Here is a 27063-nt window from a genome sequence, read left to right as displayed (position 1 = left end):
TGCACCGGCAGAGCCACTTTCCTTAAATCTGCCCCTTTGTGTTTGTCTCGGAGCAACAGGTGGTTTATAATTTTGACACAAGTGAGGTCAATTTCAATAGAGTCCAGCAATTACAGGAAGATGGGCATAGCTTTGTCAGGGGTGAGCTTAAGAAAGCACACCCTGGGGTGGCTGAAGCATTTTTGGGGTGTGACAGCTCCTTTGGGCTTCGCAGCTCAGGAGGACGAGCCATGCCAAAGGACGTCATGAAAAATAAGACAACAGCGGAGACGCCGGTAAAGGTCTGGGCACCTTTAAAATGCCGGTCATAAGAGAGGGTTGGATCCAGAGCGATCAACCCGATTACAAGGGAGTGGCCTGGTGAATCATTTGATTTATGGTACAATCACGGCTTCAAGATCCCAGCTATCAGCCAAGGTGCTGTCTCGTTGGCTTCGGGGCTAATTTTGCATGATGAATTGATGGATTACGATGACGACCAGGAGACTAAGGATGGGGAGAATTGTGAGGGTGGGGATGAGACTTCGGGGAAGGAGATGCAGCAAAGAAATTAGGTGAGCTGTTCTAACAGAGGAAAGAGTTTTGGTGTGTTTCAGGATTTGCCCCCTTTGATGGTGCAGCGTAATCGGAAAGTCAAGACGAATAATCAGGTACCTGCAAGTGGTTTCATTCAAAAAAGGTGAGACACAGGCTGCTGTGGCGATGGGGTGTGAAGAGTTAAGCATGAAGGTAGTGTGTTTGGTGTCTGTAACAGTGGGTAATACCCTTTTGCGTTAGCATAAGGAAGTTTGGGTAGATTGAGTGGGAAAGATGATGCAAATAATGAAGCAGTTAAAGATGCAGACAATGTCCATTTGGGGGGGCTGTGAACAAAAAAGTCGGAGTCAATGATGGTAAGTCAGAGGCAAGTGGTGAGGAGGCTTCTAAGGCAGAGCCAGGTAAGGAAAAAGGAAACTCAGGTGAGGGTAGTGTAAAAAGTAAAAAGTTGCCATATATGGGGTTGTTCTTGCCTTTGGGGGCGCATCTCACCCAAGCCATGAAGGAAAACATTTGTAAAGGTGAGTTTGTTGATGTTTTTAAATTATTACATAGAGAAGTGTGGGCTAAGGAAGGGTCAAAGGAGGAGGAATGGGAATTAGCTAGGAGGCCGAAAGTTCCCACTACCCTTGAGAATTGGATGTCAGTATTCTTAATCATTGCTAGCGTTTATTGTGAGAGGCATCCGGAGCGTTGTATTTCTCTATTAAAATACATGGACGTTTTTAGGTGGGCTCAAATAGACTATGGTGGTTTTGGATGTTTTAGATATAATGAAGAACTTAGAGCCCAGATGGCATTATTTCCAGATAAAGAATGGTGAGATATTTATAATGAGCTTTGGGTGCAAGGGTTGTGTACTTCCAAGAATGCCTCAGCGTTACACACAGCTAGTGGTCTTCTGGTTCCTTACAAGCCCTGTCAGGGGCATCCCAACCAATCTAGGGTGGGTAGTTTCACGAGAGCTCAGTTCCCACAGAATGGATCTTGTTGGTCCTTCAACAGAGGGTCATGCACACGACTCCAGTGCAAGTTCATGCACAATTGCTCCAATTGCAGGGGCAAACATCCATTGGTGCAATGTTTTGGAGGGATGCAATGGGGATGGAAGGCTAATGCAGGTAGAGGTGGTGATAGGGGAAGGGGTCGGATACAGCAGATGGTGGGAAAAGGGCCCTTCTCCTAATAAATTTGATATTTTGTTTTATTGGTTGCAGTTTTATCCGAGGCGTGAGGAGGCCAAGTTACTGTACTAGAGTTTTCTTGAGGGTTTCAAGCTATGTTATCAAGGTCATAGAAGACAGAGAAAAAATGTGAAATCTGCAGTTGAGAATCCGGAAGTGGTGAGAAAGAAATTGAGGACGGAATTGGAGGCTGGCAGAATGGTGGGTCCATGGGATACCTGGCCGATTCATAACTTAACAATTTCACCACTGGGTGTTGTGCCTAAAACACAACAAGGTGAGTTTAGATTGATTCATCATCTATCGTGGGCTGCAGGGGAGTCAGTTAATGATTTAATTGCACATGAAGACTCCATAGTGCATTGCACATCAGTGGAAGAGGCAATTAAGTTGGTAAGGGCTTGTGGAAGGAAGGCACAAATGGCAAAGTTAGACATTCAATCTGTCTTTTGACTATTGCCGGTACATCCTGAGGATTTTTCATTGTTGGGTCTTTAATCTGAGGATTCTATATTTGTGGATATAATGTTGCCAATGGGCTGTTCTGTTTCTTGTTCCCTGTTTGAAACTTGTAGTTGTTTTTTGCAGTGGTTTTTCCAACAGAAGACTGGGCTCGGGCATGTCACGAACTACCTAGGTGACTCTTTTCTGATGGGCTTGCAGTGGTCCAATGAATGTAAAAAAGGGTTAATTGAATTTCAGAAGTGTATGGAGGAGATGGAAGTACCTTTGGCTCCGGATAAGACTGAAGGCCCTGCTATATTGAACTCAGAGAAATCTGAGGTACGGTTTCCGGTGGATAAGTTCAAAAGTTGATTTCTCTGTTGGAGGAGGCTGTTTCCACGGATAAGCTGGAGTTACAGCAGGTGCAAGCCTTGTTGGGTTCTTTGAAGTTTGCGTGCCGTGTGGTGAGAGTTGGTAGAGCTCTTTGTAGGTGCCTTGGTTTTTCAGTCAAAGGTGCTGTTTTACCTCATCCCAGAATTCGGCTTAAAGAGGTCATCAATGCTGACTTCAGAATGTTGGTTTCTTTCCAGCAAAGTAATAATGGTGTTAACATGTTGACGGTTGAGGATGAATGGTTATGGCAAGTTCAAATTTTTTCTGATGATTCGGGAGCCCATGGTTTGGTTTTCTGAGATGGTTATTGGACTGCTGAGTCATGGCCGGATTCTTGGAGAGAGGCACACCATAGCATTTCGTTTCTGGAGTTTTTTTCCATTTAATGGTTGCTTTAGTGTTGTGTGGTAACCTTTTAGCAAACAGGCGAGTGGTTTTTAATGTGGATAGCCAAACAGTTGTTAATTTAGTCAATTCACAGAAGGCTCGAGATGAAAAAGTTTTGAAGTTGTTGCCTTTATTTTTGCTTCATTGTCTGAAATTCAATATTTTGTTTAAGGGTCAGTATGTTCCAGGTGTGAATAATGATATCACTGATGGGCTATCTCGTTCACAGTGGCAGAGATTCGGTGTACTGGTGCCGGGAGCAGATTTGCTTAAAACGGCTTTGACGGTGGACCTTTGGGAGCTGGGAATCTAAGGATGTTACAATTGATTCGTCAGTCCATTGCTCCATCTACTTTGAGGTCATATGGCAAGGCCTAGGCAGAATTTATTGAGTCTGGTGCATTGAGGAGGTATGAGGGACCTTACATGTCACGGTATAGGAGGGAGGATGGAGTCTGCTTCATTATGACACATATTGACCTAGGATTGGCGGTGGTGGCTATAACAGGGAAGATGGCAGGTATTACATTTTTTGGTAAGTACTTTTGGGATTATGATACCATGGAAGGAGAAATGTGTAGGAGAATTGTTGCTGGCTGGGCGATGGAGGATGGATCCAGGTTGGATCAATGGCATCCTATTTCCATGCAAAAGCTGAGGGATATTTTGGGGGTTTTGAATTCTGCTTTTCCTGTTGGGAGGGCTGATAGTATAGATGATTCTTCTCCTGAAAAACAACTATATCATGATTGCAGGCACACCTGCCCTATGTAGACCAGGGTGGCCGAGTGGTTAAGGTGTTGAACTTAAGATCCAATGGACATGTGTCTGCGTGGGTTCGAGCCCCACTCCTGGTATATCATTTTTTCTCTCCCGTGACACTGTTCATTTCAATTTCACGCACTTTTCAGTTGCTCCTGATTAATATTAAAATAAGAGCTACATATAAAATCTTCATATCGATTAACGTGTATTTTTCTACCCCCAAAAAAGTAAACGCCTTGTATTGTACATTTCTCTTTGAAACTTAGTAACCTTTTGTTGCAGGTTGTATTACAGTATGCTTTTTCGTTTATTATAGGTGACTTATTTGTTTATGATACCTGACTTAATGCTTTCCATTTGGTGCATAATGAATTACAAAATCTCTCTACCAGGAGTGGGGCTTGAACCCACGTGGACACATGTCCATTGGATCTTAAGTCCAATGCCTTAACCACTCGGCCATCCTGGTACCTGTGCAGGAAAGGGCAACAACATGGCACTTATTATAGATATCAAGAGTGCTCACTGTGTGACATTGAGCTTTCTATATATATATATATTTTCATATCTATATATTTTATCAGGTTACGCAAAACACATTTCAGGAATACAAGGTAATGTCATGCCTCTCCTCTATAAAACGTGCATGTACTTAATAAAAAAAAAAATACAACCATACCTATCAAACATGTTTAAGATTATCAGCGTGTAGGACGAAAAAAGGTGCGCTTTTTTCACACCGTTTTTGTCACATGTCCTATTAAATATGTCTGCAAATTGACGATAATCTTAAGAAATATCACACTAACCCCTTTTCAAGACTCAAAACTACACTTCACACAATCTAAAACACTTTGGGACAGATTTACAAGGCCCTTGCGGCCCTTAGCGCTACATTTGCAGAATTTATTTTGCCACAAATGTGAAGATCATAGGCCACTACCATAGCAAAATATTTACAAGGTGGCGCAAGCTAGGTTTGCGCCAACTTGTTAACACTTTGCGCCACATCATGCATAATATATGCATGATGTGTGCAAAGGGGGCGTTCCCTTGTTAGAGAGTGGGCACGCTCGTTCCTCACCTGACAGGTTGCTTTTTGAGAAGGGTGTCTCTGGGGCTGGTGTTGTAGCCAAGAGCGAACTCTTGACTCCGCGTGGGTCGCTTCGTTAGCCGCACTGCACGGGAATGGCTGGGAGGCATAGAGTTGGCAGTAGAGGAAGCGGTGTGGTGGGGAAGGGTCAGGCATAATTTATACAAGGTGGGCGTTCGCCCATTAGGGAGCCCGAAAAATTGGCGCAAGGCAATCTAAGAGATTTCCTTGCGCCATTTGTTTTACACTTTTAACGCCTACTCAGAGGAGGCGTTAAAAGGGGTAATACCATTATTTATAATGGGCCCCTATGTACTCTGCAGGATTAGTCCCAAAATGATGGCGCTAATCTTGCAGAGTACATCAATAGCGTAAAAAACATAACGCTAATGCCCCTACCCTGTGCCATGGTGCGCCGTATTATTATATATATAGCTCACACATGGTGGCGGTACAGGGGCGTTAAGGGGTGCAAGGAACGTGGCGCTGCACCGGCAGAGCCACTTTCCTTAAATCTGCCCCTTTGTGTTTGTCTCGGAGCAACAGGTGGTTTATAATTTTGACACAAGTGAGGTCAATTTCAATAGAGTCCAGCAATTACAGGAAGATGGGCATAGCTTTGTCAGGGGTGAGCTTAAGAAAGCACACCCTGGGGTGGCTGAAGCATTTTTGGGGTGTGACAGGTCCTTTGGGCTTCGCAGCTCAGGAGGACGAGCCATGCCAAAGGACGTCATGAAAAATAAGACAACAGCGGAGACGCCGGTAAAGGTCTGGGCACCTTTAAAATGCCGGTCATAAGAGAGGGTTGGATCCAGAGCGATCAACCCGATTACAAGGGAGTGGCCTGGTGAATCATTTGATTTATGGTACAATCACGGCTTCAAGATCCCAGCTATCAGCCAAGGTGCTGTCTCGTTGGCTTCGGGGCTCATTTTGCATGATGAATTGATGGATTACGATGACGACCAGGAGACTAAGGATGGGGAGAATTGTGAGGGTGGGGATGAGACTTCGGGGAAGGAGATGCAGCAAAGAAATTAGGTGAGCTGTTCTAACAGAGGAAAGAGTTTTGGTGTGTTTCAGGATTTGCCCCCTTTGATGGTGCAGCGTAATCGGAAAGTCAAGACGAATAATCAGGTACCTGCAAGTGGTTTCATTCAAAAAAGGTGAGACACAGGCTGCTGTGGCTATGGGGTGTGAAGAGTTAAGCATGAAGGTAGTGTGTTTGGTGTCTGTAACAGTGGGTAATACCCTTTTACGTTAGCATAAGGAAGTTTGGGTAGATTGAGTGGGAAAGATGATGCAAATAATGAAGCAGTTAAAGATGCAGACAATGTCCATTTGGGGGGGCTGTGAACAAAAAAGTCGGAGTCAATGATGGTAAGTCAGAGGCAAGTGGTGAGGAGGCTTCTAAGGCAGAGCCAGGTAAGGAAAAAGGAAACTCAGGTGAGGGTAGTGTAAAAAGTAAAAAGTTGCCATATATGGGGTTGTTCTTGCCTTTGGGGGCGCATCTCACCCAAGCCATGAAGGAAAACATTTGTAAAGGTGAGCTTGTTGATGTTTTTAAATTATTACATAGAGAAGTGTGGGCTAAGGAAGGGTCAAAGGAGGAGGAATGGGAATTAGCTAGGAGGCCGAAAGTTCCCACTACCCTTGAGAATTGGATGTCAGTATTCTTAATCATTGCTAGCGTTTATTGTGAGAGGCATCCGGAGCGTTGTATTTCTCTATTAAAATACATGGACGTTTTTAGGTGGGCTCAAATAGACTATGGTGGTTTTGGATGTTTTAGATATAATGAAGAACTTAGAGCCCAGATGGCATTATTTCCAGATAAAGAATGGTGAGATATTTATAATGAGCTTTGGATGCAAGGGTTGTGTACTTCCAAGAATGCCTCAGCGTTACACACAGCTAGTGGTCTTCTGGTTCCTTACAAGCCCTGTCAGGGGCATCCCAACCAATCTAGGGTGGGTAGTTTCACGAGAGCTCAGTTCCCACAGAATGGATCTTGTTGGTCCTTCAACAGAGGGTCATGCACACGACTCCAGTGCAAGTTCATGCACAATTGCTCCAATTGCAGGGGCAAACATCCATTGGTGCAATGTTTTGGAGGGATGCAATGGGGATGGAAGGCTAATGCAGGTAGAGGTGGTGATAGGAGAAGGGGTCGGATACAGCAGATGGTGGGAAAAGGGCCCTTCTCCTAATAAATTTGATATTTTGTTTTATTGGTTGCAGTTTTATCCGAGGCGTGAGGAGGCCAAGTTACTGTACTAGAGTTTTCTTGAGGGTTTCAAGCTATGTTATCAAGGTCATAGAAGACAGAGAAAAATTTTGAAATCTGCAGTTGAGAATCCGGAAGTGGTGAGAAAGAAATTGAGGACGGAATTGGAGGCTGGCAGAATGGTGGGTCCATGGGATACCTGGCCGATTCATAACTTAACAATTTCACCACTGGGTGTTGTGCCTAAAACACAACAAGGTGAGTTTAGATTGATTCATCATCTATCGTGGGCTGCAGGGGAGTCAGTTAATGATTTAATTGCACATGAAGACTCCATAGTGCATTGCACATCAGTGGAAGAGGCAATTAAGTTGGTAAGGGCTTGTGGAAGGAAGGCACAAATGGCAAAGTTAGACATTCAATCTGTCTTTTGACTATTGCCGGTACATCCTGAGGATTTTTCATTGTTGGGTCTTTAATCTGAGGATTCTATATTTGTGGATATAATGTTGCCAATGGGCTGTTCTGTTTCTTGTTCCCTGTTTGAAACTTGTAGTTGTTTTTTGCAGTGGTTTTTCCAACAGAAGACTGGGCTCGGGCATGTCACGAACTACCTAGGTGACTCTTTTCTGATGGGCTTGCAGTGGTCCAATGAATGTAAAAAAGGGTTAATTGAATTTCAGAAGTGTATGGAGGAGATGGAAGTACCTTTGGCTCCGGATAAGACTGAAGGCCCTGCTATATTGAACTCAGAGAAATCTGAGGTACGGTTTCCGGTGGATAAGTTCAAAAGTTGATTTCTCTGTTGGAGGAGGCTGTTTCCACGGATAAGCTGGAGTTACAGCAGGTGCAAGCCTTATTGGGTTCTTTGAAGTTTGCGTGCCGTGTGGTGAGAGTTGGTAGAGCTCTTTGTAGGTGCCTTGGTTTTTCAGTCAAAGGTGCTGTTTTACCTCATCCCAGAATTCGGCTTAAAGAGGTCATCAATGCTGACTTCAGAATGTTGGTTTCTTTCCAGCAAAGTAATAATGGTGTTAACATGTTGACGGTTGAGGATGAATGGTTATGGCAAGTTCAAATTTTTTCTGATGATTCGGGAGCCCATGGTTTGGTTTTCTGAGATGGTGATTGGACTGCTGAGTCATGGCCGGATTCTTGGAGAGAGGCACACCATAGCATTTCGTTTCTGGAGTTTTTTTCCATTTGATGGTTGCTTTAGTGTTGTGTGGTAACCTTTTAGCAAACAGGCGAGTGGTTTTTAATGTGGATAGCCAAACAGTTGTTAATTTAGTCAATTCACAGAAGGCTCGAGATGAAAAAGTTTTGAAGTTGTTGCCTTTATTTTTGCTTCATTGTCTGAAATTCAATATTTTGTTTAAGGGTCAGTATGTTCCAGGTGTGAATAATGATATCACTGATGGGCTATCTCGTTCACAGTGGCAGAGATTCGGTGTACTGGTGCCGGGAGCAGATTTGCTTAAAACGGCTTTGACGGTGGACCTTTGGGAGCTGGGAATCTAAGGATGTTACAATTGATTCGTCAGTCCATTGCTCCATCTACTTTGAGGTCATATGGCAAGGCCTAGGCAGAATTTATTGAGTCTGGTGCATTGAGGAGGTATGAGGGACCTTACATGTCACGGTATAGGAGGGAGGATGGAGTCTGCTTCATTATGACACATATTGACCTAGGATTGGCGGTGGTGGCTATAACAGGGAAGATGGCAGGTATTACATTTTTCGGTAAGTACTTTTGGGATTATGATACCATGGAAGGAGAAATGTGTAGGAGAATTGTTGCTGGCTGGGCGATGGAGGATGGATCCAGGTTGGATCAATGGCATCCTATTTCCATGCAAAAGCTGAGGGATATTTTGGGGGTTTTGAATTCTGCTTTTCCTGTTGGGAGGGCTGATAGTATAGATGATTCTTCTCCTGAAAAACAACTATATCATGATTGCAGGCACACCTGCACTATGTAGACCAGGGTGGCCAAGTGGTTAAGGTGTTGGACTTAAGATCCAATGGACATGTGTCTGCGTGGGTTCGAGCCCCACTCCTGGTATATCATTTTTTCTCTCCCGTGACACTGTTCATTTCAATTTCACGCACTTTTCAGTTGCTCCTGATTAATATTAAAATAAGAGCTACATATAAAATCTTCATATCGATTAACGTGTATTTTTCTACCCCCAAAAAAGTAAACGCCTTCTATTGTACATTTCTCTTTGAAACTTAGTAACCTTTTGTTGCAGGTTGTATTACAGTATGCTTTTTCGTTTATTATAGGTGACTTATTTGTTTATGATACCTGACTTAATACTTTCCATTTGGTGCATAATGAATTACAAAATCTCTCTACCAGGAGTGGGGCTTGAACCCACGTGGACACATGTCCATTGGATCTTAAGTCCAACGCCTTAACCACTCAGCCATCCTGGTACCTGTGCAGGAAAGGGCAACAACATGGCACTTATTATAGATATCAAGAGTGCTCACTGTGTGACATTGAGCTTTCTATATATATATATATTTTCATATCTATATATTTTATCAGGTTACGCAAAACACATTTCAGGAATACAAGGTAATGTCATGCCTCTCCTCTATAAAACGTGCATGTACTTAATAAAAAAAAAAATACAACCATACCTATCAAACATGTTTAAGATTATCAGCGTGTAGGACGAAAAAAGGTGCGCTTTTTTCACACCGTTTTTGTCACATGTCCTATTAAATATGTCTGCAAATTGACGATAATCTTAAGAAATATCACACTAACCCCTTTTCAAGACTCAAAACTACACTTCACACAATCTAAAACACTTTGGGACAGATTTACAAGGCCCTTGCGGCCCTTAGCGCTACATTTGCAGAATTTATTTTGCCGCAAATGTGAAGATCATAGGCCACTACCATAGCAAAATATTTACAAGGTGGCGCAAGCTAGGTTTGCGCCAACTTGTTAACACTTTGCGCCACATCATGCATAATATATGCATGATGTGTGCAAAGGGGGCGTTCCCTTGTTAGAGAGTGGGCACGCTCGTTCCTCACCTGACAGGTTGCTTTTTGAGAAGGGTGTCTCTGGGGCTGGTGTTGTAGCCAAGAGCGAACTCTTGACTCCGCGTGGGTCGCTTCGTTTGCCGCACTGCACGGGAATGGCTGGGAGGCATAGAGTTGGCAGTAGAGGAAGCGGTGTGGTGGGGAAGGGTCAGGCATAATTTATACAAGGTGGGCGTTCGCCCATTAGGGAGCCCGAAAAAATGGCGCAAGGCAATCTAAGAGATTTCCTTGCGCCATTTGTTTTACACTTTTAACGCCTACTCAGAGGAGGCGTTAAAAGGGGGAATACCATTATTTATAATGGGCCCCTATGTACTCTGCAGGATTAGTCCCAAAATGATGGCGCTAATCTTGCAGAGTACATCAATAGCGTAAAAAATATAACGCTAATGCCCCTACCCTGTGCCATGGTGCGCTGTATTATTATATATATAGCTCACACATGGTGGCGGTACAGGGGCGTTAAGGGGTGCAAGGAACGTGGCGCTGCACCGGCAGAGCCACTTTCCTTAAATCTGCCCCTTTGTGTTTGTCTCGGAGCAACAGGTGGTTTATAATTTTGACACAAGTGAGGTCAATTTCAATAGAGTCCAGCAATTACAGGAAGATGGGCATAGCTTTGTCAGGGGTGAGCTTAAGAAAGCACACCCTGGGGTGGCTGAAGCATTTTTGGGGTGTGACAGCTCCTTTGGGCTTCGCAGCTCAGGAGGACGAGCCATGCCAAAGGACGTCATGAAAAATAAGACAACAGCGGAGACGCCGGTAAAGGTCTGGGCACCTTTAAAATGCCGGTCATAAGAGAGGGTTGGATCCAGAGCGATCAACCCGATTACAAGGGAGTGGCCTGGTGAATCATTTGATTTATGGTACAATCACGGCTTCAAGATCCCAGCTATCAGCCAAGGTGCTGTCTCGTTGGCTTCGGGGCTCATTTTGCATGATGAATTGATGGATTACGATGACGACCAGGAGACTAAGGATGGGGAGAATTGTGAGGGTGGGGATGAGACTTCGGGGAAGGAGATGCAGCAAAGAAATTAGGTGAGCTGTTCTAACAGAGGAAAGAGTTTTGGTGTGTTTCAGGATTTGCCCCCTTTGATGGTGCAGCGTAATCGGAAAGTCAAGACGAATAATCAGGTACCTGCAAGTGGTTTCATTCAAAAAAGGTGAGACACAGGCTGCTGTGGCGATGGGGTGTGAAGAGTTAAGCATGAAGGTAGTGTGTTTGGTGTCTGTAACAGTGGGTAATACCCTTTTGCGTTAGCATAAGGAAGTTTGGGTAGATTGAGTGGGAAAGATGATGCAAATAATGAAGCAGTTAAAGATGCAGACAATGTCCATTTGGGGGGGCTGTGAACAAAAAAGTCGGAGTCAATGATGGTAAGTCAGAGGCAAGTGGTGAGGAGGCTTCTAAGGCAGAGCCAGGTAAGGAAAAAGGAAACTCAGGTGAGGGTAGTGTAAAAAGTAAAAAGTTGCCATATATGGGGTTGTTCTTGCCTTTGGGGGCGCATCTCACCCAAGCCATGAAGGAAAACATTTGTAAAGGTGAGTTTGTTGATGTTTTTAAATTATTACATAGAGAAGTGTGGGCTAAGGAAGGGTCAAAGGAGGAGGAATGGGAATTAGCTAGGAGGCCGAAAGTTCCCACTACCCTTGAGAATTGGATGTCAGTATTCTTAATCATTGCTAGCGTTTATTGTGAGAGGCATCCGGAGCGTTGTATTTCTCTATTAAAATACATGGACGTTTTTAGGTGGGCTCAAATAGACTATGGTGGTTTTGGATGTTTTAGATATAATGAAGAACTTAGAGCCCAGATGGCATTATTTCCAGATAAAGAATGGTGAGATATTTATAATGAGCTTTGGGTGCAAGGGTTGTGTACTTCCAAGAATGCCTCAGCGTTACACACAGCTAGTGGTCTTCTGGTTCCTTACAAGCCCTGTCAGGGGCATCCCAACCAATCTAGGGTGGGTAGTTTCACGAGAGCTCAGTTCCCACAGAATGGATCTTGTTGGTCCTTCAACAGAGGGTCATGCACACGACTCCAGTGCAAGTTCATGCACAATTGCTCCAATTGCAGGGGCAAACATCCATTGGTGCAATGTTTTGGAGGGATGCAATGGGGATGGAAGGCTAATGCAGGTAGAGGTGGTGATAGGGGAAGGGGTCGGATACAGCAGATGGTGGGAAAAGGGCCCTTCTCCTAATAAATTTGATATTTTGTTTTATTGGTTGCAGTTTTATCCGAGGCGTGAGGAGGCCAAGTTACTGTACTAGAGTTTTCTTGAGGGTTTCAAGCTATGTTATCAAGGTCATAGAAGACAGAGAAAAAATGTGAAATCTGCAGTTGAGAATCCGGAAGTGGTGAGAAAGAAATTGAGGACGGAATTGGAGGCTGGCAGAATGGTGGGTCCATGGGATACCTGGCCGATTCATAACTTAACAATTTCACCACTGGGTGTTGTGCCTAAAACACAACAAGGTGAGTTTAGATTGATTCATCATCTATCATGGGCTGCAGGGGAGTCAGTTAATGATTTAATTGCACATGAAGACTCCATAGTGCATTGCACATCAGTGGAAGAGGCAATTAAGTTGGTAAGGGCTTGTGGAAGGAAGGCACAAATGGCAAAGTTAGACATTCAATCTGTCTTTTGACTATTGCCGGTACATCCTGAGGATTTTTCATTGTTGGGTCTTTAATCTGAGGATTCTATATTTGTGGATATAATGTTGCCAATGGGCTGTTCTGTTTCTTGTTCCCTGTTTGAAACTTGTAGTTGTTTTTTGCAGTGGTTTTTCCAACAGAAGACTGGGCTCGGGCATGTCACGAACTACCTAGGTGACTCTTTTCTGATGGGCTTGCAGTGGTCCAATGAATGTAAAAAAGGGTTAATTGAATTTCAGAAGTGTATGGAGGAGATGGAAGTACCTTTGGCTCCGGATAAGACTGAAGGCCCTGCTATATTGAACTCAGAGAAATCTGAGGTACGGTTTCCGGTGGATAAGTTCAAAAGTTGATTTCTCTGTTGGAGGAGGCTGTTTCCACGGATAAGCTGGAGTTACAGCAGGTGCAAGCCTTGTTGGGTTCTTTGAAGTTTGCGTGCCGTGTGGTGAGAGTTGGTAGAGCTCTTTGTAGGTGCCTTGGTTTTTCAGTCAAAGGTGCTGTTTTACCTCATCCCAGAATTCGGCTTAAAGAGGTCATCAATGCTGACTTCAGAATGTTGGTTTCTTTCAGGCAAAGTAATAATGGTGTTAACATGTTGACGGTTGAGGATGAATGGTTATGGCAAGTTCAAATTTTTTCTGATGATTCGGGAGCCCATGGTTTGGTTTTCTGAGATGGTTATTGGACTGCTGAGTCATGGCCGGATTCTTGGAGAGAGGCACACCATAGCATTTCGTTTCTGGAGTTTTTTTCCATTTGATGGTTGCTTTAGTGTTGTGTGGTAACCTTTTAGCAAACAGGCGAGTGGTTTTTAATGTGGATAGCCAAACAGTTGTTAATTTAGTCAATTCACAGAAGGCTCGAGATGAAAAAGTTTTGAAGTTGTTGCCTTTATTTTTGCTTCATTGTCTGAAATTCAATATTTTGTTTAAGGGTCAGTATGTTCCAGGTGTGAATAATGATATCACTGATGGGCTATCTCGTTCACAGTGGCAGAGATTCGGTGTACTGGTGCCGGGAGCAGATTTGCTTAAAACGGCTTTGACGGTGGACCTTTGGGAGCTGGGAATCTAAGGATGTTACAATTGATTCGTCAGTCCATTGCTCCATCTACTTTGAGGTCATATGGCAAGGCCTAGGCAGAATTTATTGAGTCTGGTGCATTGAGGAGGTATGAGGGACCTTACATGTCACGGTATAGGAGGGAGGATGGAGTCTGCTTCATTATGACACATATTGACCTAGGATTGGCGGTGGTGGCTATAACAGGGAAGATGGCAGGTATTACATTTTTCGGTAAGTACTTTTGGGATTATGATACCATGGAAGGAGAAATGTGTAGGAGAATTGTTGCTGGCTGGGCGATGGAGGATGGATCCAGGTTGGATCAATGGCATCCTATTTCCATGCAAAAGCTGAGGGATATTTTGGGGGTTTTGAATTCTGCTTTTCCTGTTGGGAGGGCTGATAGTATAGATGATTCTTCTCCTGAAAAACAACTATATCATGATTGCAGGCACACCTGCACTATGTAGACCAGGGTGGCCAAGTGGTTAAGGTGTTGGACTTAAGATCCAATGGACATGTGTCTGCGTGGGTTCGAGCCCCACTCCTGGTATATCATTTTTTCTCTCCCGTGACACTGTTCATTTCAATTTCACGCACTTTTCAGTTGCTCCTGATTAATATTAAAATAAGAGCTACATATAAAATCTTCATATCGATTAACGTGTATTTTTCTACCCCCAAAAAAGTAAACGCCTTCTATTGTACATTTCTCTTTGAAACTTAGTAACCTTTTGTTGCAGGTTGTATTACAGTATGCTTTTTCGTTTATTATAGGTGACTTATTTGTTTATGATACCTGACTTAATACTTTCCATTTGGTGCATAATGAATTACAAAATCTCTCTACCAGGAGTGGGGCTTGAACCCACGTGGACACATGTCCATTGGATGTTAAGTCCAACGCCTTAACCACTCGGCCATCCTGGTACCTGTGCAGGAAAGGGCAACAACATGGCACTTATTATAGATATCAAGAGTGCTCACTGTGTGACATTGAGCTTTCTATATATATATATATTTTCATATCTATATATTTTATCAGGTTACGCAAAACACATTTCAGGAATACAAGGTAATGTCATGCCTCTCCTCTATAAAACGTGCATGTACTTAATAAAAAAAAAAATACAACCATACCTATCAAACATGTTTAAGATTATCAGCGTGTAGGACGAAAAAAGGTGCGCTTTTTTCACACCGTTTTTGTCACATGTCCTATTAAATATGTCTGCAAATTGACGATAATCTTAAGAAATATCACACTAACCCCTTTTCAAGACTCAAAACTACACTTCACACAATCTAAAACACTTTGGGACAGATTTACAAGGCCCTTGCAGCCCTTAGCGCTACATTTGCAGAATTTATTTTGCCGCAAATGTGAAGATCATAGGCCACTACCATAGCAAAATATTTACAAGGTGGCGCAAGCTAGGTTTGCGCCAACTTGTTAACACTTTGCGCCACATAATGCATAATATATGCATGATGTGTGCAAAGGGGGCGTTCCCTTGTTAGAGAGTGGGCACGCTCGTTCCTCACCTGACAGGTTGCTTTTTGAGAAGGGTGTCTCTGGGGCTGGTGTTGTAGCCAAGAGCGAACTCTTGACTCCGCGTGGGTCGCTTCGTTTGCCGCACTGCACGGGAATGGCTGGGAGGCATAGAGTTGGCAGTAGAGGAAGCGGTGTGGTGGGGAAGGGTCAGGCATAATTTATACAAGGTGGGCGTTCGCCCATTAGGGAGCCCGAAAAAATGGCGCAAGGCAATCTAAGAGATTTCCTTGCGCCATTTGTTTTACACTTTTAACGCCTACTCAGAGGAGGCGTTAAAAGGGGGAATACCATTATTTATAATGGGCCCCTATGTACTCTGTAGGATTAGTCCCAAAATGATGGCGCTAATCTTGCAGAGTACATCAATAGCGTAAAAAATATAACGCTAATGCCCCTACCCTGTGCCATGGTGCGCCGTATTATTATATATATAGCTCACACATGGTGGCGGTACAGGGGCGTTAAGGGGTGCAAGGAACGTGGCGCTGCACCGGCAGAGCCACTTTCCTTAAATCTGCCCCTTTGTGTTTGTCTCGGAGCAACAGGTGGTTTATAATTTTGACACAAGTGAGGTCAATTTCAATAGAGTCCAGCAATTACAGGAAGATGGGCATAGCTTTGTCAGGGGTGAGCTTAAGAAAGCACACCCTGGGGTGGCTGAAGCATTTTTGGGGTGTGACAGCTCCTTTGGGCTTCGCAGCTCAGGAGGACGAGCCATGCCAAAGGACGTCATGAAAAATAAGACAACAGCGGAGACGCCGGTAAAGGTCTGGGCACCTTTAAAATGCCGGTCATAAGAGAGGGTTGGATCCAGAGCGATCAACCCGATTACAAGGGAGTGGCCTGGTGAATCATTTGATTTATGGTACAATCACGGCTTCAAGATCCCAGCTATCAGCCAAGGTGCTGTCTCGTTGGCTTCGGGGCTCATTTTGCATGATGAATTGATGGATTACGATGACGACCAGGAGACTAAGGATGGGGAGAATTGTGAGGGTGGGGATGAGACTTCGGGGAAGGAGATGCAGCAAAGAAATTAGGTGAGCTGTTCTAACAGAGGAAAGAGTTTTGGTGTGTTTCAGGATTTGCCCCCTTTGATGGTGCAGCGTAATCGGAAAGTCAAGACGAATAATCAGGTACCTGCAAGTGGTTTCATTCAAAAAAGGTGAGACACAGGCTGCTGTGGCGATGGGGTGTGAAGAGTTAAGCATGAAGGTAGTGTGTTTGGTGTCTGTAACAGTGGGTAATACCCTTTTGCGTTAGCATAAGGAAGTTTGGGTAGATTGAGTGGGAAAGATGATGCAAATAATGAAGCAGTTAAAGATGCAGACAATGTCCATTTGGGGGGGCTGTGAACAAAAAAGTCGGAGTCAATGATGGTAAGTCAGAGGCAAGTGGTGAGGAGGCTTCTAAGGCAGAGCCAGGTAAGGAAAAAGGAAACTCAGGTGAGGGTAGTGTAAAAAGTAAAAAGTTGCCATATATGGGGTTGTTCTTGCCTTTGGGGGCGCATCTCACCCAAGCCATGAAGGAAAACATTTGTAAAGGTGAGTTTGTTGATGTTTTTAAATTATTACATAGAGAAGTGTGGGCTAAGGAAGGGTCAAAGGAGGAGGAATGGGAATTAGCTAGGAGGCCGAAAGTTCCCACTACCCTTGAGAATTGGATGTCAGTATTCTTAATCATTGCTAGCGTTTATTGTGAGAGGCATCCGGAGCGTTGTATTTCTCTATTAAAATACATGGACGTTTTTAGGTGGGCTCAAATAGACTATGGTGGTTTTGGATGTTTTAGATATAATGAAGAACTTAGAGCCCAGATGGCATTATTTCCAGATAAAGAATGGTGAGATATTTATAATGAGCTTTGGGTGCAAGGGTTGTGTACTTCCAAGAATGCCTCAGCGTTACACACAGCTAGTGGTCTTCTGGTTCCTTACAAGCCCTGTCAGGGGCATCCCAACCAATCTAGGGTGGGTAGTTTCACGAGAGCTCAGTTCCCACAGAATGGATCTTGTTGGTCCTTCAACAGAGGGTCATGCACACGACTCCAGTGCAAGTTCATGCACAATTGCTCCAATTGCAGGGGCAAACATCCATTGGTGCAATGTTTTGGAGGGATGCAATGGGGATGGAAGGCTAATGCAGGTAGAGGTGGTGATAGGGGAAGGGGTCGGATACAGCAGATGGTGGGAAAAGGGCCCTTCTCCTAATAAATTTGATATTTTGTTTTATTGGTTGCAGTTTTATCCGAGGCGTGAGGAGGCCAAGTTACTGTACTAGAGTTTTCTTGAGGGTTTCAAGCTATGTTATCAAGGTCATAGAAGACAGAGAAAAAATGTGAAATCTGCAGTTGAGAATCCGGAAGTGGTGAGAAAGAAATTGAGGACGGAATTGGAGGCTGGCAGAATGGTGGGTCCATGGGATACCTGGCCGATTCATAACTTAACAATTTCACCACTGGGTGTTGTGCCTAAAACACAACAAGGTGAGTTTAGATTGATTCATCATCTATCATGGGCTGCAGGGGAGTCAGTTAATGATTTAATTGCACATGAAGACTCCATAGTGCATTGCACATCAGTGGAAGAGGCAATTAAGTTGGTAAGGGCTTGTGGAAGGAAGGCACAAATGGCAAAGTTAGACATTCAATCTGTCTTTTGACTATTGCCGGTACATCCTGAGGATTTTTCATTGTTGGGTCTTTAATCTGAGGATTCTATATTTGTGGATATAATGTTGCCAATGGGCTGTTCTGTTTCTTGTTCCCTGTTTGAAACTTGTAGTTGTTTTTTGCAGTGGTTTTTCCAACAGAAGACTGGGCTCGGGCATGTCACGAACTACCTAGGTGACTCTTTTCTGATGGGCTTGCAGTGGTCCAATGAATGTAAAAAAGGGTTAATTGAATTTCAGAAGTGTATGGAGGAGATGGAAGTACCTTTGGCTCCGGATAAGACTGAAGGCCCTGCTATATTGAACTCAGAGAAATCTGAGGTACGGTTTCCGGTGGATAAGTTCAAAAGTTGATTTCTCTGTTGGAGGAGGCTGTTTCCACGGATAAGCTGGAGTTACAGCAGGTGCAAGCCTTGTTGGGTTCTTTGAAGTTTGCGTGCCGTGTGGTGAGAGTTGGTAGAGCTCTTTGTAGGTGCCTTGGTTTTTCAGTCAAAGGTGCTGTTTTACCTCATCCCAGAATTCGGCTTAAAGAGGTCATCAATGCTGACTTCAGAATGTTGGTTTCTTTCAGGCAAAGTAATAATGGTGTTAACATGTTGACGGTTGAGGATGAATGGTTATGGCAAGTTCAAATTTTTTCTGATGATTCGGGAGCCCATGGTTTGGTTTTCTGAGATGGTTATTGGACTGCTGAGTCATGGCCGGATTCTTGGAGAGAGGCACACCATAGCATTTCGTTTCTGGAGTTTTTTTCCATTTGATGGTTGCTTTAGTGTTGTGTGGTAACCTTTTAGCAAACAGGCGAGTGGTTTTTAATGTGGATAGCCAAACAGTTGTTAATTTAGTCAATTCACAGAAGGCTCGAGATGAAAAAGTTTTGAAGTTGTTGCCTTTATTTTTGCTTCATTGTCTGAAATTCAATATTTTGTTTAAGGGTCAGTATGTTCCAGGTGTGAATAATGATATCACTGATGGGCTATCTCGTTCACAGTGGCAGAGATTCGGTGTACTGGTGCCGGGAGCAGATTTGCTTAAAACGGCTTTGACGGTGGACCTTTGGGAGCTGGGAATCTAAGGATGTTACAATTGATTCGTCAGTCCATTGCTCCATCTACTTTGAGGTCATATGGCAAGGCCTAGGCAGAATTTATTGAGTCTGGTGCATTGAGGAGGTATGAGGGACCTTACATGTCACGGTATAGGAGGGAGGATGGAGTCTGCTTCATTATGACACATATTGACCTAGGATTGGCGGTGGTGGCTATAACAGGGAAGATGGCAGGTATTACATTTTTTGGTAAGTACTTTTGGGATTATGATACCATGGAAGGAGAAATGTGTAGGAGAATTGTTGCTGGCTGGGCGATGGAGGATGGATCCAGGTTGGATCAATGGCATCCTATTTCCATGCAAAAGCTGAGGGATATTTTGGGGGTTTTGAATTCTGCTTTTCCTGTTGGGAGGGCTGATAGTATAGATGATTCTTCTCCTGAAAAACAACTATATCATGATTGCAGGCACACCTGCACTATGTAGACCAGGGTGGCCGAGTGGTTAAGGTGTTGAACTTAAGATCCAATGGACATGTGTCTGCGTGGGTTCGAGCCCCACTCCTGGTATATCATTTTTTCTCTCCCGTGACACTGTTCATTTCAATTTCACGCACTTTTCAGTTGCTCCTGATTAATATTAAAATAAGAGCTACATATAAAATCTTCATATCGATTAACGTGTATTTTTCTACCCCCAAAAAAGTAAACGCCTTGTATTGTACATTTCTCTTTGAAACTTAGTAACCTTTTGTTGCAGGTTGTATTACAGTATGCTTTTTCGTTTATTATAGGTGACTTATTTGTTTATGATACCTGACTTAATGCTTTCCATTTGGTGCATAATGAATTACAAAATCTCTCTACCAGGAGTGGGGCTTGAACCCACGTGGACACATGTCCATTGGATCTTAAGTCCAATGCCTTAACCACTCGGCCATCCTGGTACCTGTGCAGGAAAGGGCAACAACATGGCACTTATTATAGATATCAAGAGTGCTCACTGTGTGACATTGAGCTTTCTATATATATATATATTTTCATATCTATATATTTTATCAGGTTACGCAAAACACATTTCAGGAATACAAGGTAATGTCATGCCTCTCCTCTATAAAACGTGCATGTACTTAATAAAAAAAAAAATACAACCATACCTATCAAACATGTTTAAGATTATCAGCGTGTAGGACGAAAAAAGGTGCGCTTTTTTCACACCGTTTTTGTCACATGTCCTATTAAATATGTCTGCAAATTGACGATAATCTTAAGAAATATCACACTAACCCCTTTTCAAGACTCAAAACTACACTTCACACAATCTAAAACACTTTGGGACAGATTTACAAGGCCCTTGCGGCCCTTAGCGCTACATTTGCAGAATTTATTTTGCCACAAATGTGAAGATCATAGGCCACTACCATAGCAAAATATTTACAAGGTGGCGCAAGCTAGGTTTGCGCCAACTTGTTAACACTTTGCGCCACATCATGCATAATATATGCATGATGTGTGCAAAGGGGGCGTTCCCTTGTTAGAGAGTGGGCACGCTCGTTCCTCACCTGACAGGTTGCTTTTTGAGAAGGGTGTCTCTGGGGCTGGTGTTGTAGCCAAGAGCGAACTCTTGACTCCGCGTGGGTCGCTTCGTTAGCCGCACTGCACGGGAATGGCTGGGAGGCATAGAGTTGGCAGTAGAGGAAGCGGTGTGGTGGGGAAGGGTCAGGCATAATTTATACAAGGTGGGCGTTCGCCCATTAGGGAGCCCGAAAAATTGGCGCAAGGCAATCTAAGAGATTTCCTTGCGCCATTTGTTTTACACTTTTAACGCCTACTCAGAGGAGGCGTTAAAAGGGGGAATACCATTATTTATAATGGGCCCCTATGTACTCTGCAGGATTAGTCCCAAAATGATGGCGCTAATCTTGCAGAGTACATCAATAGCGTAAAAAACATAACGCTAATGCCCCTACCCTGTGCCATGGTGCGCCGTATTATTATATATATAGCTCACACATGGTGGCGGTACAGGGGCGTTAAGGGGTGCAAGGAACGTGGCGCTGCACCGGCAGAGCCACTTTCCTTAAATCTGCCCCTTTGTGTTTGTCTCGGAGCAACAGGTGGTTTATAATTTTGACACAAGTGAGGTCAATTTCAATAGAGTCCAGCAATTACAGGAAGATGGGCATAGCTTTGTCAGGGGTGAGCTTAAGAAAGCACACCCTGGGGTGGCTGAAGCATTTTTGGGGTGTGACAGGTCCTTTGGGCTTCGCAGCTCAGGAGGACGAGCCATGCCAAAGGACGTCATGAAAAATAAGACAACAGCGGAGACGCCGGTAAAGGTCTGGGCACCTTTAAAATGCCGGTCATAAGAGAGGGTTGGATCCAGAGCGATCAACCCGATTACAAGGGAGTGGCCTGGTGAATCATTTGATTTATGGTACAATCACGGCTTCAAGATCCCAGCTATCAGCCAAGGTGCTGTCTCGTTGGCTTCGGGGCTCATTTTGCATGATGAATTGATGGATTACGATGACGACCAGGAGACTAAGGATGGGGAGAATTGTGAGGGTGGGGATGAGACTTCGGGGAAGGAGATGCAGCAAAGAAATTAGGTGAGCTGTTCTAACAGAGGAAAGAGTTTTGGTGTGTTTCAGGATTTGCCCCCTTTGATGGTGCAGCGTAATCGGAAAGTCAAGACGAATAATCAGGTACCTGCAAGTGGTTTCATTCAAAAAAGGTGAGACACAGGCTGCTGTGGCTATGGGGTGTGAAGAGTTAAGCATGAAGGTAGTGTGTTTGGTGTCTGTAACAGTGGGTAATACCCTTTTACGTTAGCATAAGGAAGTTTGGGTAGATTGAGTGGGAAAGATGATGCAAATAATGAAGCAGTTAAAGATGCAGACAATGTCCATTTGGGGGGGCTGTGAACAAAAAAGTCGGAGTCAATGATGGTAAGTCAGAGGCAAGTGGTGAGGAGGCTTCTAAGGCAGAGCCAGGTAAGGAAAAAGGAAACTCAGGTGAGGGTAGTGTAAAAAGTAAAAAGTTGCCATATATGGGGTTGTTCTTGCCTTTGGGGGCGCATCTCACCCAAGCCATGAAGGAAAACATTTGTAAAGGTGAGCTTGTTGATGTTTTTAAATTATTACATAGAGAAGTGTGGGCTAAGGAAGGGTCAAAGGAGGAGGAATGGGAATTAGCTAGGAGGCCGAAAGTTCCCACTACCCTTGAGAATTGGATGTCAGTATTCTTAATCATTGCTAGCGTTTATTGTGAGAGGCATCCGGAGCGTTGTATTTCTCTATTAAAATACATGGACGTTTTTAGGTGGGCTCAAATAGACTATGGTGGTTTTGGATGTTTTAGATATAATGAAGAACTTAGAGCCCAGATGGCATTATTTCCAGATAAAGAATGGTGAGATATTTATAATGAGCTTTGGATGCAAGGGTTGTGTACTTCCAAGAATGCCTCAGCGTTACACACAGCTAGTGGTCTTCTGGTTCCTTACAAGCCCTGTCAGGGGCATCCCAACCAATCTAGGGTGGGTAGTTTCACGAGAGCTCAGTTCCCACAGAATGGATCTTGTTGGTCCTTCAACAGAGGGTCATGCACACGACTCCAGTGCAAGTTCATGCACAATTGCTCCAATTGCAGGGGCAAACATCCATTGGTGCAATGTTTTGGAGGGATGCAATGGGGATGGAAGGCTAATGCAGGTAGAGGTGGTGATAGGAGAAGGGGTCGGATACAGCAGATGGTGGGAAAAGGGCCCTTCTCCTAATAAATTTGATATTTTGTTTTATTGGTTGCAGTTTTATCCGAGGCGTGAGGAGGCCAAGTTACTGTACTAGAGTTTTCTTGAGGGTTTCAAGCTATGTTATCAAGGTCATAGAAGACAGAGAAAAATTTTGAAATCTGCAGTTGAGAATCCGGAAGTGGTGAGAAAGAAATTGAGGACGGAATTGGAGGCTGGCAGAATGGTGGGTCCATGGGATACCTGGCCGATTCATAACTTAACAATTTCACCACTGGGTGTTGTGCCTAAAACACAACAAGGTGAGTTTAGATTGATTCATCATCTATCGTGGGCTGCAGGGGAGTCAGTTAATGATTTAATTGCACATGAAGACTCCATAGTGCATTGCACATCAGTGGAAGAGGCAATTAAGTTGGTAAGGGCTTGTGGAAGGAAGGCACAAATGGCAAAGTTAGACATTCAATCTGTCTTTTGACTATTGCCGGTACATCCTGAGGATTTTTCATTGTTGGGTCTTTAATCTGAGGATTCTATATTTGTGGATATAATGTTGCCAATGGGCTGTTCTGTTTCTTGTTCCCTGTTTGAAACTTGTAGTTGTTTTTTGCAGTGGTTTTTCCAACAGAAGACTGGGCTCGGGCATGTCACGAACTACCTAGGTGACTCTTTTCTGATGGGCTTGCAGTGGTCCAATGAATGTAAAAAAGGGTTAATTGAATTTCAGAAGTGTATGGAGGAGATGGAAGTACCTTTGGCTCCGGATAAGACTGAAGGCCCTGCTATATTGAACTCAGAGAAATCTGAGGTACGGTTTCCGGTGGATAAGTTCAAAAGTTGATTTCTCTGTTGGAGGAGGCTGTTTCCACGGATAAGCTGGAGTTACAGCAGGTGCAAGCCTTATTGGGTTCTTTGAAGTTTGCGTGCCGTGTGGTGAGAGTTGGTAGAGCTCTTTGTAGGTGCCTTGGTTTTTCAGTCAAAGGTGCTGTTTTACCTCATCCCAGAATTCGGCTTAAAGAGGTCATCAATGCTGACTTCAGAATGTTGGTTTCTTTCCAGCAAAGTAATAATGGTGTTAACATGTTGACGGTTGAGGATGAATGGTTATGGCAAGTTCAAATTTTTTCTGATGATTCGGGAGCCCATGGTTTGGTTTTCTGAGATGGTGATTGGACTGCTGAGTCATGGCCGGATTCTTGGAGAGAGGCACACCATAGCATTTCGTTTCTGGAGTTTTTTTCCATTTGATGGTTGCTTTAGTGTTGTGTGGTAACCTTTTAGCAAACAGGCGAGTGGTTTTTAATGTGGATAGCCAAACAGTTGTTAATTTAGTCAATTCACAGAAGGCTCGAGATGAAAAAGTTTTGAAGTTGTTGCCTTTATTTTTGCTTCATTGTCTGAAATTCAATATTTTGTTTAAGGGTCAGTATGTTCCAGGTGTGAATAATGATATCACTGATGGGCTATCTCGTTCACAGTGGCAGAGATTCGGTGTACTGGTGCCGGGAGCAGATTTGCTTAAAACGGCTTTGACGGTGGACCTTTGGGAGCTGGGAATCTAAGGATGTTACAATTGATTCGTCAGTCCATTGCTCCATCTACTTTGAGGTCATATGGCAAGGCCTAGGCAGAATTTATTGAGTCTGGTGCATTGAGGAGGTATGAGGGACCTTACATGTCACGGTATAGGAGGGAGGATGGAGTCTGCTTCATTATGACACATATTGACCTAGGATTGGCGGTGGTGGCTATAACAGGGAAGATGGCAGGTATTACATTTTTCGGTAAGTACTTTTGGGATTATGATACCATGGAAGGAGAAATGTGTAGGAGAATTGTTGCTGGCTGGGCGATGGAGGATGGATCCAGGTTGGATCAATGGCATCCTATTTCCATGCAAAAGCTGAGGGATATTTTGGGGGTTTTGAATTCTGCTTTTCCTGTTGGGAGGGCTGATAGTATAGATGATTCTTCTCCTGAAAAACAACTATATCATGATTGCAGGCACACCTGCACTATGTAGACCAGGGTGGCCAAGTGGTTAAGGTGTTGGACTTAAGATCCAATGGACATGTGTCTGCGTGGGTTCGAGCCCCACTCCTGGTATATCATTTTTTCTCTCCCGTGACACTGTTCATTTCAATTTCACGCACTTTTCAGTTGCTCCTGATTAATATTAAAATAAGAGCTACATATAAAATCTTCATATCGATTAACGTGTATTTTTCTACCCCCAAAAAAGTAAACGCCTTCTATTGTACATTTCTCTTTGAAACTTAGTAACCTTTTGTTGCAGGTTGTATTACAGTATGCTTTTTCGTTTATTATAGGTGACTTATTTGTTTATGATACCTGACTTAATACTTTCCATTTGGTGCATAATGAATTACAAAATCTCTCTACCAGGAGTGGGGCTTGAACCCACGTGGACACATGTCCATTGGATCTTAAGTCCAACGCCTTAACCACTCAGCCATCCTGGTACCTGTGCAGGAAAGGGCAACAACATGGCACTTATTATAGATATCAAGAGTGCTCACTGTGTGACATTGAGCTTTCTATATATATATATATTTTCATATCTATATATTTTATCAGGTTACGCAAAACACATTTCAGGAATACAAGGTAATGTCATGCCTCTCCTCTATAAAACGTGCATGTACTTAATAAAAAAAAAAATACAACCATACCTATCAAACATGTTTAAGATTATCAGCGTGTAGGACGAAAAAAGGTGCGCTTTTTTCACACCGTTTTTGTCACATGTCCTATTAAATATGTCTGCAAATTGACGATAATCTTAAGAAATATCACACTAACCCCTTTTCAAGACTCAAAACTACACTTCACACAATCTAAAACACTTTGGGACAGATTTACAAGGCCCTTGCGGCCCTTAGCGCTACATTTGCAGAATTTATTTTGCCGCAAATGTGAAGATCATAGGCCACTACCATAGCAAAATATTTACAAGGTGGCGCAAGCTAGGTTTGCGCCAACTTGTTAACACTTTGCGCCACATCATGCATAATATATGCATGATGTGTGCAAAGGGGGCGTTCCCTTGTTAGAGAGTGGGCACGCTCGTTCCTCACCTGACAGGTTGCTTTTTGAGAAGGGTGTCTCTGGGGCTGGTGTTGTAGCCAAGAGCGAACTCTTGACTCCGCGTGGGTCGCTTCGTTTGCCGCACTGCACGGGAATGGCTGGGAGGCATAGAGTTGGCAGTAGAGGAAGCGGTGTGGTGGGGAAGGGTCAGGCATAATTTATACAAGGTGGGCGTTCGCCCATTAGGGAGCCCGAAAAAATGGCGCAAGGCAATCTAAGAGATTTCCTTGCGCCATTTGTTTTACACTTTTAACGCCTACTCAGAGGAGGCGTTAAAAGGGGGAATACCATTATTTATAATGGGCCCCTATGTACTCTGCAGGATTAGTCCCAAAATGATGGCGCTAATCTTGCAGAGTACATCAATAGCGTAAAAAATATAACGCTAATGCCCCTACCCTGTGCCATGGTGCGCTGTATTATTATATATATAGCTCACACATGGTGGCGGTACAGGGGCGTTAAGGGGTGCAAGGAACGTGGCGCTGCACCGGCAGAGCCACTTTCCTTAAATCTGCCCCTTTGTGTTTGTCTCGGAGCAACAGGTGGTTTATAATTTTGACACAAGTGAGGTCAATTTCAATAGAGTCCAGCAATTACAGGAAGATGGGCATAGCTTTGTCAGGGGTGAGCTTAAGAAAGCACACCCTGGGGTGGCTGAAGCATTTTTGGGGTGTGACAGCTCCTTTGGGCTTCGCAGCTCAGGAGGACGAGCCATGCCAAAGGACGTCATGAAAAATAAGACAACAGCGGAGACGCCGGTAAAGGTCTGGGCACCTTTAAAATGCCGGTCATAAGAGAGGGTTGGATCCAGAGCGATCAACCCGATTACAAGGGAGTGGCCTGGTGAATCATTTGATTTATGGTACAATCACGGCTTCAAGATCCCAGCTATCAGCCAAGGTGCTGTCTCGTTGGCTTCGGGGCTCATTTTGCATGATGAATTGATGGATTACGATGACGACCAGGAGACTAAGGATGGGGAGAATTGTGAGGGTGGGGATGAGACTTCGGGGAAGGAGATGCAGCAAAGAAATTAGGTGAGCTGTTCTAACAGAGGAAAGAGTTTTGGTGTGTTTCAGGATTTGCCCCCTTTGAT

At 43.8% G+C, this 27063-nt stretch overlaps 10 non-coding genes across 10 annotated transcripts; 5 read left to right on the top strand and 5 right to left on the bottom strand.

Moving 5' to 3' along the window:
* The first annotated feature begins 3719 nt into the window (after positions 1-3719).
* TRNAL-UAA (transfer RNA leucine (anticodon UAA)) lies at positions 3720-3802 on the top strand. Its single transcript has one exon. It is a non-coding gene; the product is annotated as a tRNA-Leu (tRNA).
* Positions 3803-4096: 294 nt separating this feature from the next.
* Positions 4097-4179, bottom strand: TRNAL-UAA (transfer RNA leucine (anticodon UAA)). Its single transcript has one exon. It is a non-coding gene; the product is annotated as a tRNA-Leu (tRNA).
* A 4830-nt stretch (positions 4180-9009) lies between these two features.
* On the top strand, positions 9010-9092 carry TRNAL-UAA (transfer RNA leucine (anticodon UAA)). Its single transcript has one exon. It is a non-coding gene; the product is annotated as a tRNA-Leu (tRNA).
* Positions 9093-9386: 294 nt separating this feature from the next.
* TRNAL-UAA (transfer RNA leucine (anticodon UAA)) lies at positions 9387-9469 on the bottom strand. Its single transcript has one exon. It is a non-coding gene; the product is annotated as a tRNA-Leu (tRNA).
* A 4830-nt stretch (positions 9470-14299) lies between these two features.
* Positions 14300-14382, top strand: TRNAL-UAA (transfer RNA leucine (anticodon UAA)). The gene has a single exon. It is a non-coding gene; the product is annotated as a tRNA-Leu (tRNA).
* Positions 14383-14676: 294 nt separating this feature from the next.
* Positions 14677-14759, bottom strand: TRNAL-UAA (transfer RNA leucine (anticodon UAA)). The gene has a single exon. It is a non-coding gene; the product is annotated as a tRNA-Leu (tRNA).
* Positions 14760-19589: 4830 nt separating this feature from the next.
* Positions 19590-19672, top strand: TRNAL-UAA (transfer RNA leucine (anticodon UAA)). The gene has a single exon. It is a non-coding gene; the product is annotated as a tRNA-Leu (tRNA).
* Positions 19673-19966: 294 nt separating this feature from the next.
* Positions 19967-20049, bottom strand: TRNAL-UAA (transfer RNA leucine (anticodon UAA)). Its single transcript has one exon. It is a non-coding gene; the product is annotated as a tRNA-Leu (tRNA).
* Positions 20050-24879: 4830 nt separating this feature from the next.
* Positions 24880-24962, top strand: TRNAL-UAA (transfer RNA leucine (anticodon UAA)). The gene has a single exon. It is a non-coding gene; the product is annotated as a tRNA-Leu (tRNA).
* Positions 24963-25256: 294 nt separating this feature from the next.
* Positions 25257-25339, bottom strand: TRNAL-UAA (transfer RNA leucine (anticodon UAA)). Its single transcript has one exon. It is a non-coding gene; the product is annotated as a tRNA-Leu (tRNA).
* Positions 25340-27063: the final 1724 nt, after the last annotated feature.

Source organism: Pleurodeles waltl, chromosome 5 (assembly GCF_031143425.1).
Source record: "Pleurodeles waltl isolate 20211129_DDA chromosome 5, aPleWal1.hap1.20221129, whole genome shotgun sequence".
Lineage (NCBI taxonomy): Eukaryota > Metazoa > Chordata > Amphibia > Caudata > Salamandridae > Pleurodeles > Pleurodeles waltl.
The sequence above is the reverse complement of the archived record's forward strand: the minus strand, read 5'-3'. Positions and strand labels throughout refer to the sequence as shown.